Genomic DNA, 16,549 nt, shown 5'->3' on the forward strand with positions numbered 1-16,549 from the left:
CCGTTTCCCTTTCCCCAGTGTAGGGTAGCCAACCGGGCTCAGTCCTGGTTGACCTCCCTACCTTTCACTTATCATTTGCTCACTATCTCTCTCTCTGGTGAGGTAGCCTGTCGCGACTATGACCCGTTGAGTTCCGCTGGATGACGTTAGAAATGAACCGAGAAGGTCCAATTAATTTGGTGCAAACGGTGACTCCGGCCCTGCAACAGGGTGTAATAGCCCGACGCCTTTATTGGGCGGAACTTTGGGCCGCTCTAAGTAAAGGCAAGTTGTGACGGAGTGCTTCACCTCTGCTGCAAGCTTTGGCCAGTAGTAGATGTTTCTGATTCTTGCCAATGTCTACGTGCAGCGAGGTTGCTTGACGTGGGGCCGTCGTGCCATGGCTGCATGATTTGCTTGTATAGAGTATATGGGACGACTAACAGGTAGTTCTGCCAAGTCGACAAATATTTCTTTTTATAGACGACACCGTTGCGCAAGCAGAACGATGATAGTCCTTTTAAAAACACTTGGGGCAACTTTGTAGGTCGGTCTTCCCAAAAGTTATTGACTGAATGGAGCTCGTGATTGTCTTGTTGGTGGCGAGAAAAGGTGGCAACATCAACAACTACGAAAAGACTTGCGTATCCATCATCTTCATTACTGCCTTGTGATTCAATTGGTGATATTGAGAGGCGCTTAATTGGCATTTAATTGCAGCTTCCCCGATTTATGGGCCACTATCATGTACTCTTGACGTAGTAGGCTCCAGCGTGCCAAACGTCCAGAGTAGTCTTTCATGTTTGTGAACCAGCAAAGCGAGTTATGGTCGCTCACTAATTGCAAGGAGCGGCTGTAAAGTATGAGCGAAACTTACCGACAGCCCGTACTACAGCCAGGCATTCTTTTTCTGTGGTGGGATAGTTGGACTCTGCACGTGAGAGGGTGCTCGCCGAAGCAATGACTCGCTCAGCGCCGTCTTGCCACTGCAGGAGAATTGCGCCTATGACCACGTTGCTGGCATCTGTGTAGATTGATGTAGGTGCATTCTTGTCGAAGTGAGCGACTAATGGCGGGGTTTGTAGGCGCTGCGAAAACTTGTTGTATGCCGCTTCCTGCTCCTCTCTCCACATAGATGCGACGTCTTGTCTTGCGGGAACTGTTGAGCGGAGAGACCATGCACGCAAAACACTTGATAAAACGCCGGTAACAGGCTCAGAGGCCCATGAAGTGTCGCACAGTTTGTTGTTCTTGGGCTTTGCAAACATTGCCACGGCAGCAATTTTATATGGATCCGATATAACACCGCCCCGACAACATGACACAAGAACTGAAGTCCTTCAAAGGAAAAGATTTCTCTGTTTTCAAAGTGAGCCCAGAAGACCGTATGACCTGAATATTGGATAGGAGCTGTTTAAGATGTTCCTCCAACGTTACCGAAAAAGCAAGTACAGCGTCTAAATATACCAAGCAAGTCTTCCATTTGAGGCCGAACATGACGGTATCCATTAGTCGGTATCCAAAAGTGGCTGGGCTGAGCACAAACCGAAGGGAAGAACATTGAATTCTGAAAGCCAATTCGGCGTCATGAAAGCGGCGTTCTTTCGATCACGCCCAACGAATTTGCTTGTACCCACTTTTTAGATCCGTCGATGAGAAGAAACGCGCATGTCGTAGCCTGTTGAGAGAATCATCTATGCGTGACAGAGGATAAATGCCTTCGTTTTCACACGATTTAGCATGCGCTAATCCATACAAAACCTCAATCTACGAGCCTTCTTTTTTAAGACCACCACTGGCGCTTTTTGACGGTTAGATGATATCATCCTCTAGAATTTTATAGAACTGCTGTGGTAATTCCTCGCGTTCTTGCTGAGCCACAAGGTACGGATTTTTGCGTAAGGATCTTGCGGTCTCCTCCGTTATTGCGCCGTAATTTGTCAGCGGCGTTTGCCAAACTCGCGATGTCAAGGAGAAACAACCCAATTGTCTATCTTTCGGCATTAAATTTGGACCAATGTAGATGACAGGCACATTCTTGCCACATCAACCAGTGCTTCCTCTTTAACCATAAAACAGTATTGAGCATTGTGGATTCGGTCAAGGGATACTATCGTGGTGCCTTTGCTGATGCGCTGCCATTCGTTGGTGAAATTGGCCAGCAGCTCGTCAGCATGTTCCTCTGCTAAGCTGACAATGCCACGAGCGGTGGAAGTGCCGCGACGCAGCAGAAGTGCCGTTCTTTTTTCGGCTACTCTGTCTTCGTTGTACTGTGAGCCGCAGATAACCGGAACAAGAATGCACATATAGGGTGGTGTAAAGACATCGTCGTCGATGACAGGCAAAGATATGCGTTGTGTTCTGCACCATGGGCTGTCGTGTCTTTAGTACCCATTTGACCACAGATATCCAGTGAACATTCAAAGGACATTCCACAACGGATATTTTGACGTCTGTCGGACATCCACAGAAGTCCCAAAGATGTACTAGGGATGTCCCCAGGATGTCCAACGCAAAGAAAATACACATCCAACAAACGTCCATTGTACATCAAAACCGGATAATCGGATGTCTACTGGACCTTGCAAGGTAACCCACAAAACCACCAACGTCCCACAGATGTCCAGCAGAGATCCAAAACGAGACACGCGAATGTCCCTGGGTCGTCTATGGGATTGTGCCATGCACGCGAATTGACGTTCATAGAAACCTCCCACGAACGTCATAATGGGATATGCGGACGTCCAAGAGACGTTTGAATATGGATTATTCTTATTGCATAATCCTGAGTTCATCTGGGACATTTTCTTACCAATAGTCCAAAGGACGTTTGTGGGACATTTGGTTGTAGATTTAGGATATCTACAGGACATCCATATTGATTATAAAGTAAAATAATAGAGACATTCCTCATAATGTGCCCTAGCAGTGCAGCAGGCCTGCTGTATTTTACACATCATTAACAAAGAAAGTTTGGCCTGGTTTTGTATTCGCTTGTGGGGCATTGATGAAAAGGAATTGCATGGCTCTTAGCGGTCAAATGAGGCAACCAAACATTTTTTCATGCAAAAGCTGAAGTACCAGGAGACAGGCCAGGACTACAGCCCAACGCATCTCAAAAGCATGCTGAAGGCTGCAGCGCAGCAAAGCATTAGCATATAATTCCGTGCTACGGTAAGCTAATACATTAGATACAACTTGATCAAAATGAATTAAATTGAAGCCTATAGACATGCAAGCTATACAGTTTCGTGCTAACAGGAACGAAGCTACAGAACTGAGTTCTGCAGGCTGCTGAATGATTTGACAATCTCATTAAAAATACAGCAGTTATTTCAATAAAACATTTGCAGGAAGATCACGAGTTCAACTCTCAGATGCCCTCAGCAGTTTTCAGTAAAACGCATCAATGCAAACAAATAAAACTCAATAGTTTCATCATACCAGACCAGCCATCAGGAGTCCTTTTTGACACACTGTGGTTAGTAAAAGAATACATGAAGTAAAATGTTTACAAATTCACTTTGGGTACGAAGAAAATATAAAATTCCCAGTGGGGCCACTACGGAAGTTATCATGACGATTCCTGCGGGTACACTTCCGTGGTCACAAGAACATCAATGCAAAATTTGCTGAGGATTTCAGGTGTGTTAGCCACCTTAGGTTACCAGAGCATTACTTTAGGCCATATTTAGCAGTTACACACACTAACACGAGTTATGCTTAATATGTAACAACTACATTAGGCATTAACGAAATTACTTGAGGCTATTCAGTAGTCATATAGAGGCGCAAAACCTGCTGTATGATGATCCATTTATGGAGCAAATGCGCTATGCATCCATAACAACTTCTAGTAATGGTCACAAGAGCAAACATTGACATTTTCGTGTAGTATCACGGCCATTTCACTTGAGCTAATATTTGTCAGATGCACCTCGGCCAGTAAAAGAACATTAAAAACCCTCTGCAAAGGTCGTGGGTACAAAGAAGTTAGTAGGAATACTGGGGGTTGGCTAACTTCAGCGGTCGCAGGCACATAAATGCAATATTGTCACGTAGTGGTGACGTTGAAGAACACAGTAGCAATAATGTGAAAAAGAAAACTTTTATTGGGTGAACCTGTGCCCACAAAAGACAGGCTACACTAATAGCACAACGCGTTAAAGAACCCCAGGTGGTCGAAATTTCCGGAGTCCTCCACTACGGCGTGCCTCATAATCCGAAAGTGGCTTTGCCACGTAAAACCCCATAATTTAATATAGCACAACGATAGCGGCGAACACGGTCGGCGATCTTCGAAAATCTGATCAGCGGGTTGTTCGGAACCGTTCGGAACCGCGTGCCTTCCACAAAGTTCTACACCATTCGCGTCACGCGATAAAATCAGATAACCCAAGGTTCGGCGACAACAGACAGCCGGATAGAAGCATCGATAACTTTCCAGAAACTTCGGATACATGCAGGCGCGTCCCACGCTGTGCGATTACATTTGTTAGGCGGCGAAACGTGGTCACCCGATAAAGATAAGCACACGTGTTAATATTTACTGCCGATTTCGCATGTGTCCTAGCTACGAAGGAAGCTACTGTAGACTTCCTGCGGGCCTGCTTCAGTGGTCGCACACAGTAAAAGTACTAAAGGTTTCATAGGCACACTGGACCATAGTAAAATTGCCAAAGGATCACTTAAGCAGTTGCAGGCAGAAACATTACTGGAGAGTTCACAGGTACAAAACCAGTTACAAGACACTTGCTTCGCTTAAAACCAAACTCATTTCATAGGTACTAGAAGTTACAAGATACCTGCTGTACTTTAGTCACAAACACATTCCCCTAAATGTTCAGAGGCAAACACAATAAACAGGAACTGAATGCGACCTCTCCGTGGTCGTAGCCACATATTGCTGAAGCCGTCACAGGTACCTTGACGTCGACACAATTAACTAAAGGCATGCAGCATGCTCGCTTCAGCAGGCATAGACACAAAAATGCATTATATGAGATACCGTGTACCAAAAGCTAACAGAGGACTTGTGTGGGCTTGCTTCAGCGACCACACACAAACACAAGTTCATCCTAAAAATTCACAGGTATCAGAAAACCTCGTTAGAAGTTCCTAGAGGCAGAGCGTGGCTCTTCGTCATGGCGGCAGATACATATACCTCTGAAAAGATCACAGGTACCTCCGCGACTAAACACTTTACTAAGGCTCGCTGCAGGCAGGCTCAGCGGTCGCAGACATTGCAGTTCACATGTACTAAGAAATTTAATGGGGCGTTTCTGAGACTAAATGAATGGGGCGTTTCTGAATGGGGCGTTTCTGAGCGTTTCTGAGTCACAGATACAAAATGAGCCCAGAGTTCACAGGTACATCGGCGTATAAGTAAGTTACCATACGCTGGGTGCATCCTTTCATCCATGGTTGCAGATGCAGAACAGAAGTGATCACGGTTGCGCTACACAATTTACTAGGGATCCTGCAGGATTGGTTCCAGTGGTCGGAGACACGAAAATTCACTCATGAGATCAGAGGTACTAAGAAAGATAGCAGATTTCAATGTGCTTGTTTCTGTGCTGATCCTCAACGAAGAATGATGTCAACCCATGACACCAGGCTGATTGCAGGGACATAGTATGCCTGTAAAGCATGCAAAAGAAAACGTGTTAAAAATGTGTACGAAAATTGCTATCCATGTACATGTGGGATTCATATATATGGATCCATATATATGGACATGTGGATCCAATTGCTATCAATATACAATTGCATGTTAACAACCTGCAGTTTTAACATCAATGTGCTAGTTCTGACAAAAACTTTGCTTTCTTGTGGCTTTATACTAAATTGCTGAGCTAAAGGTTATCAGAAAAGAAGTTTAAATGATTTCAGCTTAGTACAAAGAAAAAAGTAATTCTCCTAGTCTCTGCGTCAGGTAGCTATGTCAAGCGAGCTAATAACAGTAAATAATGTCACAGTCTCGCCCTAAAAGCGAAGCAATGATTGCGACAACAAATTACCAGACATCTATAATTAAGCAGCTGTACGTGTTATCAACACAATAAGAATAAACCTTCGCTACCTTGTTAAGTTAACGAACTTGGTGTGGTGCGCAAAGCGAAACATGAACGCATCTCACTGACGGTAAGCACGCTGTAGGGACGCTGGCATGATGAAGCGACGCAGCAGCGACACGCGATCGCTTCTTGCCGCTTCCAGCTGCAATGCGTTTCCAGAGCCAATCTTACGCGACCTTCGACACAACAGCTGCGCAGGAACAACGCTTACGAAGCCACAACCCAACACAGCGCATGTTCGCGTCAGCGGAATTTCGACAGGAATGTTCCTAGAATTTCTATCGCAGTAATATATGAAAAAAATTGGCGAATGTCGACTACACAGTTTCACTAAATATACAATGACAATATGGGAATGCAACAGTGTCGTAATTTTGTCCAGCGCGTCGCGCACACATGTCGGCACTTACGCTGGGCCAAATGACAGGAAATGCGACAAGAAAACTGAAGCGGCTCGGTTGGTCAACCGCCCTTTGTGAAAGGTGCTGCCATTGAAATACAAGTGCCTACAATAGTTCCGTTACTCGGAACTTGCGTGGTTGTAGGATTGCTCTTGCAATCGCGGTTACGCAAAGGAAACTCGAACGGTACACAAAGCTTAAACGACACGGTAAATCACTTGGCAGAAATTTATTTTACTCAAAAGAGACAAACGTTCTTCAATACAAAAAATTAAATTATTAGGTTTTACGCGCCAAAACCACGATCTGATTATGAGGCACGCCATAGTGGGGGACTCCTGAATAAATTGGACCACATGAGGTTCTTAACGTTCACCCAAACCTAAGTACAAGGGTGTTTTCGCATTTCGCCACAATCGAAATTCGGGCGCAGTGGCCGGGACTCTGTTACTAAATAAACAACAACGTGCGAAGGTGCAATAGTCTAATACGAAGCGTAGACGTTTCGATCGTTGCAAACAGCTGACGCGTATGTAAGCTTGACCTCACCATCATACTACCATGTACCCGAGAACTTGTAAATGAGCATCAGTCTCATAAGTCGCCCAAAAGTTTCGTTGTTTCCAGAAAGGCAAGTGTACGGCGTTCTTGGACACGAGCAATATGACGGCCTAAAAGTAACGTGAGGATTCAGCAGCTCGGCAGGCCAACCCTAACGTGCAGAATGCGCTCGGATCGTGATACAGATGCCTATAAAAGTTTAGATATATCACCCTACGTTGTTTTACGATTGCGCAAAGGAAACGCAACCAGCAAAAGAAGCTTAAGCGACACGCTTAAGAGGAATCTTTATCTCGGGTGCTCCTATCGAAATACATGCAAAAGGAGAACTCGTTTTCTCGGCAACCAATCCACCAAATTTGACGAGGTTTGTTGCATTTGAAAGAGAAACTTAAAGTCTAGTGACTGCTTTTTCGAGTTTTTGATTTAGGATGTAAATTTTTTATTAAACATTGGAAAAAAATCGGAAACTTTCACTAAACGAAACTATCAAGTTTAGAACTCTAACTCAGCATGAAAAAATGATACCGCTATTCTGGAAATTGCATCTGATAGTACATCAAAAGCAGACGAAATTGATGTGTTACACATGAATCTAAGTATATTCAATGATATAGAAATATAGCTTTTGCAGACCTCGGGCTACAACTTCCTCAAGAGGAAGCTTTAGCTCAGGCCCAACTCATACGTGGCCTATTCAAATACATGTAAAACGCAAAAACGCTTTCCTGAGATAGCCCCTGGACCTATATTCATGAAAATTGTTGCATCTGATAGAGAAAGTTAAATTCTAGGTACAGTAGGAGGCCGAATTTCTATTTAAGGCCTGAATTTTGTTAAAATGATCTTCAAAAATTCCAAGATTTCAAAAGAAGCACGAAGTTTATAAATTATTAGCTCTGCATCAAAAATAGATTCGTGGTTCTGTAAACGGCATCTACTAGATCATTGAAAGCGAATAAATTTGCCATGTTATTTTATACCTTACAAGAATTTGTTACATTGTGTACAAAGGTTCTGCAAAAGGTGTATTTCCATATTACCAGATTTTCTTAGATTTACGTGTAAGCTATCATTTTTGTCTCCTTTAGATGTACTATCAGATGCAATACACATAATTGTGATGTCACTTTTCATTGCTGTGTTACAGTGTTGGAAACTTTATAGCTTCATTTTCTGAAAATGTCTTATTTTTGCCACTTCTTAATAAAAAATACCGACCCTAATCGGTAATTCCAAACTAACAGCCACTACATTTAAAATTTTTATTTTAAATGCAACAAACCTCCCCAAATTGAGACACTACGTGTGTGCTAGTGGTCGGGATTGTCGTGGTCGTTCTATCGTCATCCCAGTTTCGTCATCCGATTCTCGTCATACCAACGTCGTCGTATATTCGTCGTCATCCAATTGTCCTTATGCCCGGATCGTCTCACTGTAGTAGTCATATCGGCGTGATAATTTTCTTATCTCCATCCCATTGTCGTCATGTCATCATCGTTATACTGCCTTCGTCCCTGCAGTGACGTCATTTCTTCGTATTCCATCGTCATAATTGCGTCTTCGTCATACAGTCGTCATACCATCATGGTCATGGCCGATCCTGGCGAGTGCGTGTCAATGCAAATTGGGCCGATCCCGGATACAATGTGTCAAATATAGCCGAAGTAATGGAAATCTTGGGATGCTAACTACAGATTCTAAATAAAGATGTCTTCAGCAAGTAGGTGTGTCGCTCTATTGCTTGAATGATCATCGCATCAATGTCGACATTCATCGTGATATGGGTTCTGCCAGAATTTTTTCGTGCATCTTTATTAGCCAAGACGTACTCGTTCTTCTAAGGTCCGCCCTTCTCGGAATCCGTTCTACTTCGACCGGAGACAAGTATCTTAATGGCTGAGGCCTGTGCACTATTGTCGACTGTGAAGCATATAAGGAAATCAAAACTTTAAGACCCAATAACATTTTAAGACTGCCAAAGGACCCATAGTCAGGAAAGTAGCACGATGTTTATCTTCATCGCCATCATGGGCCTATCTATTTATGTACACTGCATGACCACGGCTTTTCCCAGCGATATTAGGTTGCGCCTGTCGTGCGCCGCGTGACGTCATCATATGTCTCCAAATTTTCCAGTCTCATACTACCATCTAATACATGTCGTCCTGGAAGGCCATTTCCCGTCTCTTGGTACATACTTTCTATCTCTAAGGAATCATCGGCTATCTTATCTGCGCAAGGTTATCTGTTCGGTTATTGGTTATCTGCTCTACTGGAAGCTATCAAAGGGCGACCGCTGAGAACTGCGCGTATCGACAATCTACTTTTAAAAAAGAGCGGCGAGTACTCCAACGAGATAAGGCTAGATGCCGTCGGCCTGGCAATTGTGCATAAATTACCGCGATCTAAACAAAATAACCAAGAAGAATGTCTACCCACTGCCACGCACAGACGACGCATTCGATTGCCTACACGGTGTGACGTATTTTTCATCGATGGGAGTCTTGCGCTGGAGTTTGAGATATAGTAGCGGCGCCTGGTGGCGGCGCGGGAAACGACATCTGGGTCGTACCAGCTTGGGTCGTATTGAGCCCTGGCTATGGCGAAGCACGTTTCTAGGCCGAGTTTTGCGTCGATTCGCACTTTTTTCTGCCCTGTTGCGAGTGCGAAAAGGCTCGTCACTTCTCACTGACCATGCCGACCACGCTGCGAGTTCGCCGCAGCCTACAGTTTAACGAAAACAGGCTCTCCGTGTGCCGTGGGACGTAATGCTGGGAGCAGACGGAATCGGTGACGCCGATCCGGAGAGACCTAGCCCAGCCTCGAGAAGGCGTCACCGTCATTACTTCTGCGTCGTGGGCTGCCATTAACAAGAAGGCCTGAATCCCAACATCAGATTCTACCGTTTTCCTTCAAGGCCTCACGAAGTGGAGCGTCGGGCGCGCTGCATAGCTGCAGTTCGTCGCGCTGAGTAAGCGAAACTTCGCGCCATGGTGACTGTTTCGCCTGTCTTGAAGCTTGCTTGATTGTCTGCGTTCTAAATTTCGGTCTTTTGCACCTACAGTCCCCACAGCACACCGACATAGCAGGAGGCATGGGTGGTAATTAACGATTCGAGGCCCGGCCACAGCGACAATTAACAATTCGACCGATGCGAAGTGGTTAAGTGACCAGGTATGTGCAAATGACCACAAATGGCCGGGCTGATTCGGTGACAATTCACTACCCCACTACGAGCAGCACAGGTTAGAGAGTTAAATGTGCTCATACTGACCTCAAGTCAGCATGTTGAGGCAGCGAAGCAGGTAGTATTGATTACAGCAGATCGATGTTCGAGAGCTTTCATTACATAAAAGCTACGTCAAGCCAGCAGCGCACGAGCTCGCGCTGCAGCGCGATTCGCACGTACGTGCGAGCTCATATGCATTGCATCAGTTATTACCAGTCACTAAAAGGGACAGATGGCCGCTACGACAACGCAGGCATATCTACTTGTTTAGCGGCATGCAGTCAACAAAGATTGCAGGACGCCCGCCGTTTCGCGGCATGTCGAAAGACCGCTGCCTTCGCGGCGCGTACGACCAGCAGTTCCGTACACATGATGTCTGCTTATCGCTGCTGTGGATTCATTTATATCAAGCATTTCCTCGCGTTTGTGCGCCTGAATCTAGCAGCGGGCAAACCTAACCTGATGTTCCACTTCGTACGCGACTCGCTTCAATTGCGATTGACACCGCGCTAAAACTTCGCCGCTTAATGCTTGAACGGCATACAGGTATTCGGCACTGCATAATTTCTTGCCTTTACACAGCGTGCCACCCCTGAAAAAACCTTCGGCACCGGATATTCGCTGCAGGCTGTGGTACAACACAACCGAAAGCGGCGGGTCCATATTGTAAACGTGCTTTCCGAAGCAGACGACCGAGCTTGGTACGACCAATTTTAGGACAGAGGGCGCTTTTTAGCACCTTTTTCGCAGCGCCCCCTGGGCAATGCAAGAGCCCCATGGACCTGCGCACCGGTTACTGGCAGATTGCCGTCGATGGCATGCACTTAGAGAAGGCCGCACATGTTGCGCGAGATGGCCTTGAACAGTTTCCAGTCATGCCATTCGGCTTGCGCAACGCTCCAGCCACCTTCAAGCGTATGACGGACACGCTCTTGAACAGCTTTAAGTGCTTTATTTGCCTTTGTTACCTCGACGACGTCATCGTGTTCTCGCCGACCTACGCGACACACCTGGAACGCCTTTCGTCCATTTTTTCCGTTTTCCGTGCTGCTGGGCTACAATTCAATTCTTCGAAGTGCCACTTCGGTCACCGACAAATTACTATCCTAGGTCATCTCGTCGACTCGACTCGCGTCCGCCCCGATCACGCAAAAGTTCGTGCTATTCTCGATTTTACTGTGCCGACCTGTGCAAAAGACGCCCGCACATTTGCGGGCTTGTGCTCTTATTTCCGTCGATTTGTCAGAAATCTTGCGTACAATGCTCGGCCTCTGATTGAACATCTGAAGCAAGGCGCCCCCTTTTCATGGGGTCCTGCCTGACAAAGCTACGGCCTTTCAGCGCCTTATCACCCTGCTCCCTAGTCCGCCAATTCTTTCTCACGTGAACATATTTACCCCAACAGAGGTCCGTACAGACGCTAATGGCTATGAAGTTGGCACGGTTTTAGCTCAGTGCCAACGTGGGCGTGACAAAGTTATTGCGTATGCAAGTAGGCTCTACTTATATGGTCCACATTTCGCTGTTACCACGGACCATGCCGCCCTCTGTTGGCTCTCGACATTTAAGGATCCAACACGTCGTCTTGGTCGCTGAGCACCACGTCTTCAAGAATTTGTCTAGAGAGTGGTGTACAAGTCCGGTAGGCTACACCAGGATACTGATTGTTTTTCTCGCACCCCGTCCACGGTCCTGACTATAGTGATGTAACTGCTGGAATATTCACGCTCTGCGCCTTCCATCACCTCGGCCAGGAGCAAGCACGTGATAGATTCTTGCATGACCTCATCAGCCGCCTCCGTTCTGACACGTCAGACCCCTCGCTTAGCTTGTTCGTGGTTTTGGACGGCATCTTATACCACGGAAATATGCGCACAGAAGTACATGAACTGCTGAAAGTCGTTCCATCTCATCTCCGGGCAACTGTACTCGCGCAACTACATGATGACCCCACCGCTTGCCACCTGGATGTTTCCAGGACCTACGACGGTGTCCGGCGACGATCTTTCTGGCCTGGCCTCTACAGTGCCGTGCGACGTTTTGTCGCTGCTTGCGAACCATGCCATCGTTGTAAGAAGCCTGCTTTGCTTCCGGCTGGAACCCTCCGGCCACTTGATATACCCACCGAACCGTTTTATCGCGCTGGCCTCTACCTGGTGGGCCCTTTCCGTACCTGTAGAGCTGGCAATAAGTACATCAGTGTTGCAACGAATTATTCAACCCGCTGTGCCGTCACACGAGCCATCCCGACCAATTGTGCTACCGACGTCGCAGACTTCCTGCTCCAAGACGTCATCTTATGCCACGGAGCTCCTCACCAGCTTCTCACAGACAGGGGCCCCTACTTTTCATCACGGGTTATCGACGATCTACTTTGCTCTTGTGCCACGAAACACAAGTTCACGACAGCATACCACCCTCAAACGAACGGCCTCACTGAACGATTGAACCGAACACTTCCAGATATGGGGTGCCATAATGTAAAGCTATTCCAAATTTTTCTGTTCCAATTCTGCAATCAGCCCATCGCGATTGGTCAAAAACTTCTTTGGACCACCCCTGCTTCACTTGCCTGTCATGCGACGTCACGAAAACTTAAATAGCTCCCCATCTGATATGACGTGTACACACTGATTATGCATAACTTGACCGAACAAAAAAAATTGTTTTTTCTGATTCGACGCCTTTTTGCCATTAGCCCTCGGCTATTGCTCATAAGTTTTCGTGCTGCACCCACTTCACGTGCCTCTCACGCGACGTCGCAAAACCGCAACAACTTACCGCGTCAAAGTGACGTGTACGTGTTAAAGATGCATTAATGTGCCTAACGAAACGGGATTTTCTCCTGAATAGCCCCAGGCTGTCCCGTTCCGAAATGAATAAAAGATGGCTGCCACCGATCCCACCGGGACTTGCTACGCTCCCCTGTCGGAGAGCATGCGTTTATTTGCGTGTAATAAAAAAAATTGCGTAGCCATGTAACGTTTTCGAAAACTTTCGGCACGTTTACGACCTCGTTCTGCCAACTCTGCTTTGCTGAGTATCCGTTTTAGCGTCATCCTTAAGCGTCCGTTGCATCGCCCCAGCTCCCCCCCGGTTGTCGATGAGCCACAGCAAGCTATGTAAGAGAAAGCGGACCAATCGCAGGTGCCGGCACCACCCTCTTCATCCAATTATCGATATTCAGTGCAATGGCTAGGCCCTATCCAATCACTCTCCACTTTAGCGTGCTCCTCGCCTCTTTTCGGTCAATTAGAAAAGACAAGCCGCTCAGTGTAGGCAATGTTATTCGTTTTTCAAGCAAACAAAAGTAATCTGCTATGAACGAGGAGAGCGTTTGATTGGCCCCTTAAGACAACCCTGCGGGTGACCGCCCAGTGCTTGCGTAAGCTGTTACGGAAATTTGGCGTTAGAAGATTGGAATAAAAACATATTGGAATAATTTTACGTAATAGGGCCCATGCTTTCAATGTATGTCTCCTCTGATCATCGTGACTCGGACGCCGCGCTTCCGTTTGTGGCGTTCGCGTACAACTCGTCACGTCACGACACCGCTCTCGACTCCCCCTTTTATATCCTCTTTGGTCTTGACCTGACATTGCCTTTCGACACGCTCCTGCCAACTGCTCTCGAGTCCCCGTCTGAGTACGGTCGCGACGCTATTGATACAGCCACCCAGGCACTCCAGATTGCCCACCGTCGCCTTTCTGAGTCGCAGGCAAGACAGAAGTATCTTTATGACAAACGTCATCGTAATGTCTAGTTCTCTGCCGGCGATCTCGTCCTCATTCGGACTCCTTTGCGGCATGTGGGCCTCTGGGAAAAACTGGTCTTCCAGTACTCTGGCCCTTACCGCGTCGTCCCACAGCTCAGTGATGTCACTTATAAAGTAGCCCCAGCTGACGCTTCCCCGTCGTCCACGTCAACTGATGTCGTCACGTGGGCCGTCTCAAGCCCTATGATGCGGCCGCCATTTCGAGGACGCCGGGTCGGCGCTTTTGTCGCCAAGGGTTATGTCACGGTGCCACCAGGGGGACAAAGACGAGGAACACCAGCAAGACGAAAGAGACGACGTAGTGGGGTTAACGTAACGTTCGACCATACTGGTTGTACGGTCCATATTTTCTGCAGAGTAAACACGGTCCCATTTAATCTTATACCTGTGCCCGTTTCAAAATTTACAGACTCCCAAAACGTCGTTAAAGCCTTGAACTCACTTTGATACATCAAAATCTAGTGATCATTGAGCTCTTACCGTTCTCTGTAGAGCGTATATATATCACTAGCATGCCACCATATGCTGGGTGTCTGGACATAGAGGCATGGAGGGTAATGTGCTAGCAGACCAAATGATGACGTCAATTAATTCGTGCGCTTTTAATCCTACAACTGCTATCTCTGCCACAGATCAGAAACCTTTATAGCGAAAGAACCTGCCAACCCACTGGCAACGCTTGTGGAACGCTGAAACAAATAATAAGCTTGACTTTATTAAGCCAGTCGAAACCTCAGCTAGCAGTCATGGAGGCATTACGGAATCAGGGTGTAGACGAGCCGTACGTAAAAATACTGAAAGATATCTATAGCCGCACCACAGCCACCGTAGTCATCCATAAAGAAAGCAATAAAATCACAATAACGAAAGGTGTCAATGCTATTCACAGCGTCTTTACAGGAGCTATTCAGAGACCGGGATTGGGAAGAATTGGGGATGAGAGTTAATGGAGAATACATTTGTAACTTGCGATTCGCTGATGATATTGCCTTGCTTAGTAACTCAGGGGACCAACTGCAATACCTGCTCACTGACCTGGAGAGGCAAAGCAGAAGGGTGGGTCTAAAAATTAGTCTGCAGAAAACTAAAGTAACGTTTAACAGTCTCTGAAGAGAACAGCAGTTTACGATAGGTAACAAGGCAGCTTCCATTAGGCCATCGCAGCAGGAATGAAAGGGAACTAAGCTACTAAAATTTTCCGCGAAGACGTCTGCCGAGTGCGGAAGTATATATGAGCCTGCTGTGATTTTCGTTCACGTGCTTGTACCTATCCAAACAAGCGTGACCGTAATATGGTGGTCAAAGTTCAATCCTATATGCTTAGAAATAATAAAATGCGCAACTCGGACCAGGAAGAGGGGTCAAGGGACACGCATTGGCGCTCTTGACCTCTCTTCCTTGCCTGCATTGCGTATTTTATTCCTCCTAAGCATTGTGAACCAACTCGCCCTAGCAAGAAGCTGTATTACTCTTATACAATCCACATTGTATGAAGATACGAAGGCGGGCGACGACCGATGCCGTCATCCCTGTATTTTTTCGGGAAGGGAAATCGGTGAGCGGAGCGGCGGCTCCGGTGACACGCCTAGTCGAGAGCGAGAATGCGTTCAGTTCTGGTGACGTGAGCTCCGGGACATGCGTGACGCGATGATGATACGCGAAGATGAAGATGACGTGGCGCACTTGATTAAACGTTTTTGTATATGAAATGTGCGAAGTTATTCCTTATTTTCACAAAGCTTCTTTTTTTCTCATAACTCTTGGTTTACTTTCAGTATGCCAGCCAACGTCGGAGTTCAAGTCCTGTGCAAGCATCAATTGCGGAGAAAAGACCTGCTTAGAATTGCTGAAACCACCACAGCAGAAGCCTTGCAGTAGGGCCTGCGCAGCTAGCTGCTTCTGTCGGCCGGGATACTATAGGGACAGATTCCGCCGCTGCGTAAATGCCACAGAATGCAAGCGAATTGGACTAGCTTAGCACTATAGCATAGCGTCTGCATGGTTAAGTTCTTACCTGTCAGTGGGTTCGTGCAATGCTACAAGGCACCTATTACAGGGAATTTGGTTGTTGCAATAAAGCTCAGCTCATACTACTGTGCAACCGGACTTGATGCCCCTTTAGTGTGCCGCCAGCTTCTCTGGCGTTCTCTGAGATGCGCTAGATTTTATGATCGATTGTCATGACTTGAACGGTGAAGCCCCAAAGTTCGTGCGTACCAAGAACTTCTCACCTTCTTTTCATCTTTCAGCATCCTTTGTCCCTTCTCCAGTGCAGGGTAGCCCACCGGGCGGAGTCTGTTTACCTCACTGCCTTTTACTTTGTACATATATTTTACTTTTGAAAATACTGCAGGCCTTGCGGAGACCCAAGCAGAAGGGTAAGTTACCTGCAGAATAAAATACTGAATGTAAGAGAAAATAAAAAAAGAATACAGTACAAAATGCAAGACGCATTTTGGATACTAATATGAATGTTTTCTCCCTATCTCTCTTTCTTTGGTGTGCTTTGGTTATCGAGGTAATA

The 16,549-nt window shown here is 46.5% G+C and overlaps 1 long non-coding RNA gene across 1 annotated transcript in view; it reads left to right on the forward strand.

The window, feature by feature from the left end:
• Positions 1–16,131, forward strand: part of LOC135917225 (uncharacterized) — a 36,444-nt gene extending 20,313 nt beyond the window's left edge. Inside the window, exon 2 of the long non-coding RNA XR_010569233.1 lies at positions 15,801–16,131. This is a non-coding gene — a long non-coding RNA (uncharacterized lncRNA). The remainder of the gene's footprint in view (positions 1–15,800) is intronic.
• The last annotated feature ends 418 nt before the right edge of the window (positions 16,132–16,549 follow it).

Source organism: Dermacentor albipictus, chromosome 7 (assembly GCF_038994185.2).
Source record: "Dermacentor albipictus isolate Rhodes 1998 colony chromosome 7, USDA_Dalb.pri_finalv2, whole genome shotgun sequence".
Lineage (NCBI taxonomy): Eukaryota > Metazoa > Arthropoda > Arachnida > Ixodida > Ixodidae > Dermacentor > Dermacentor albipictus.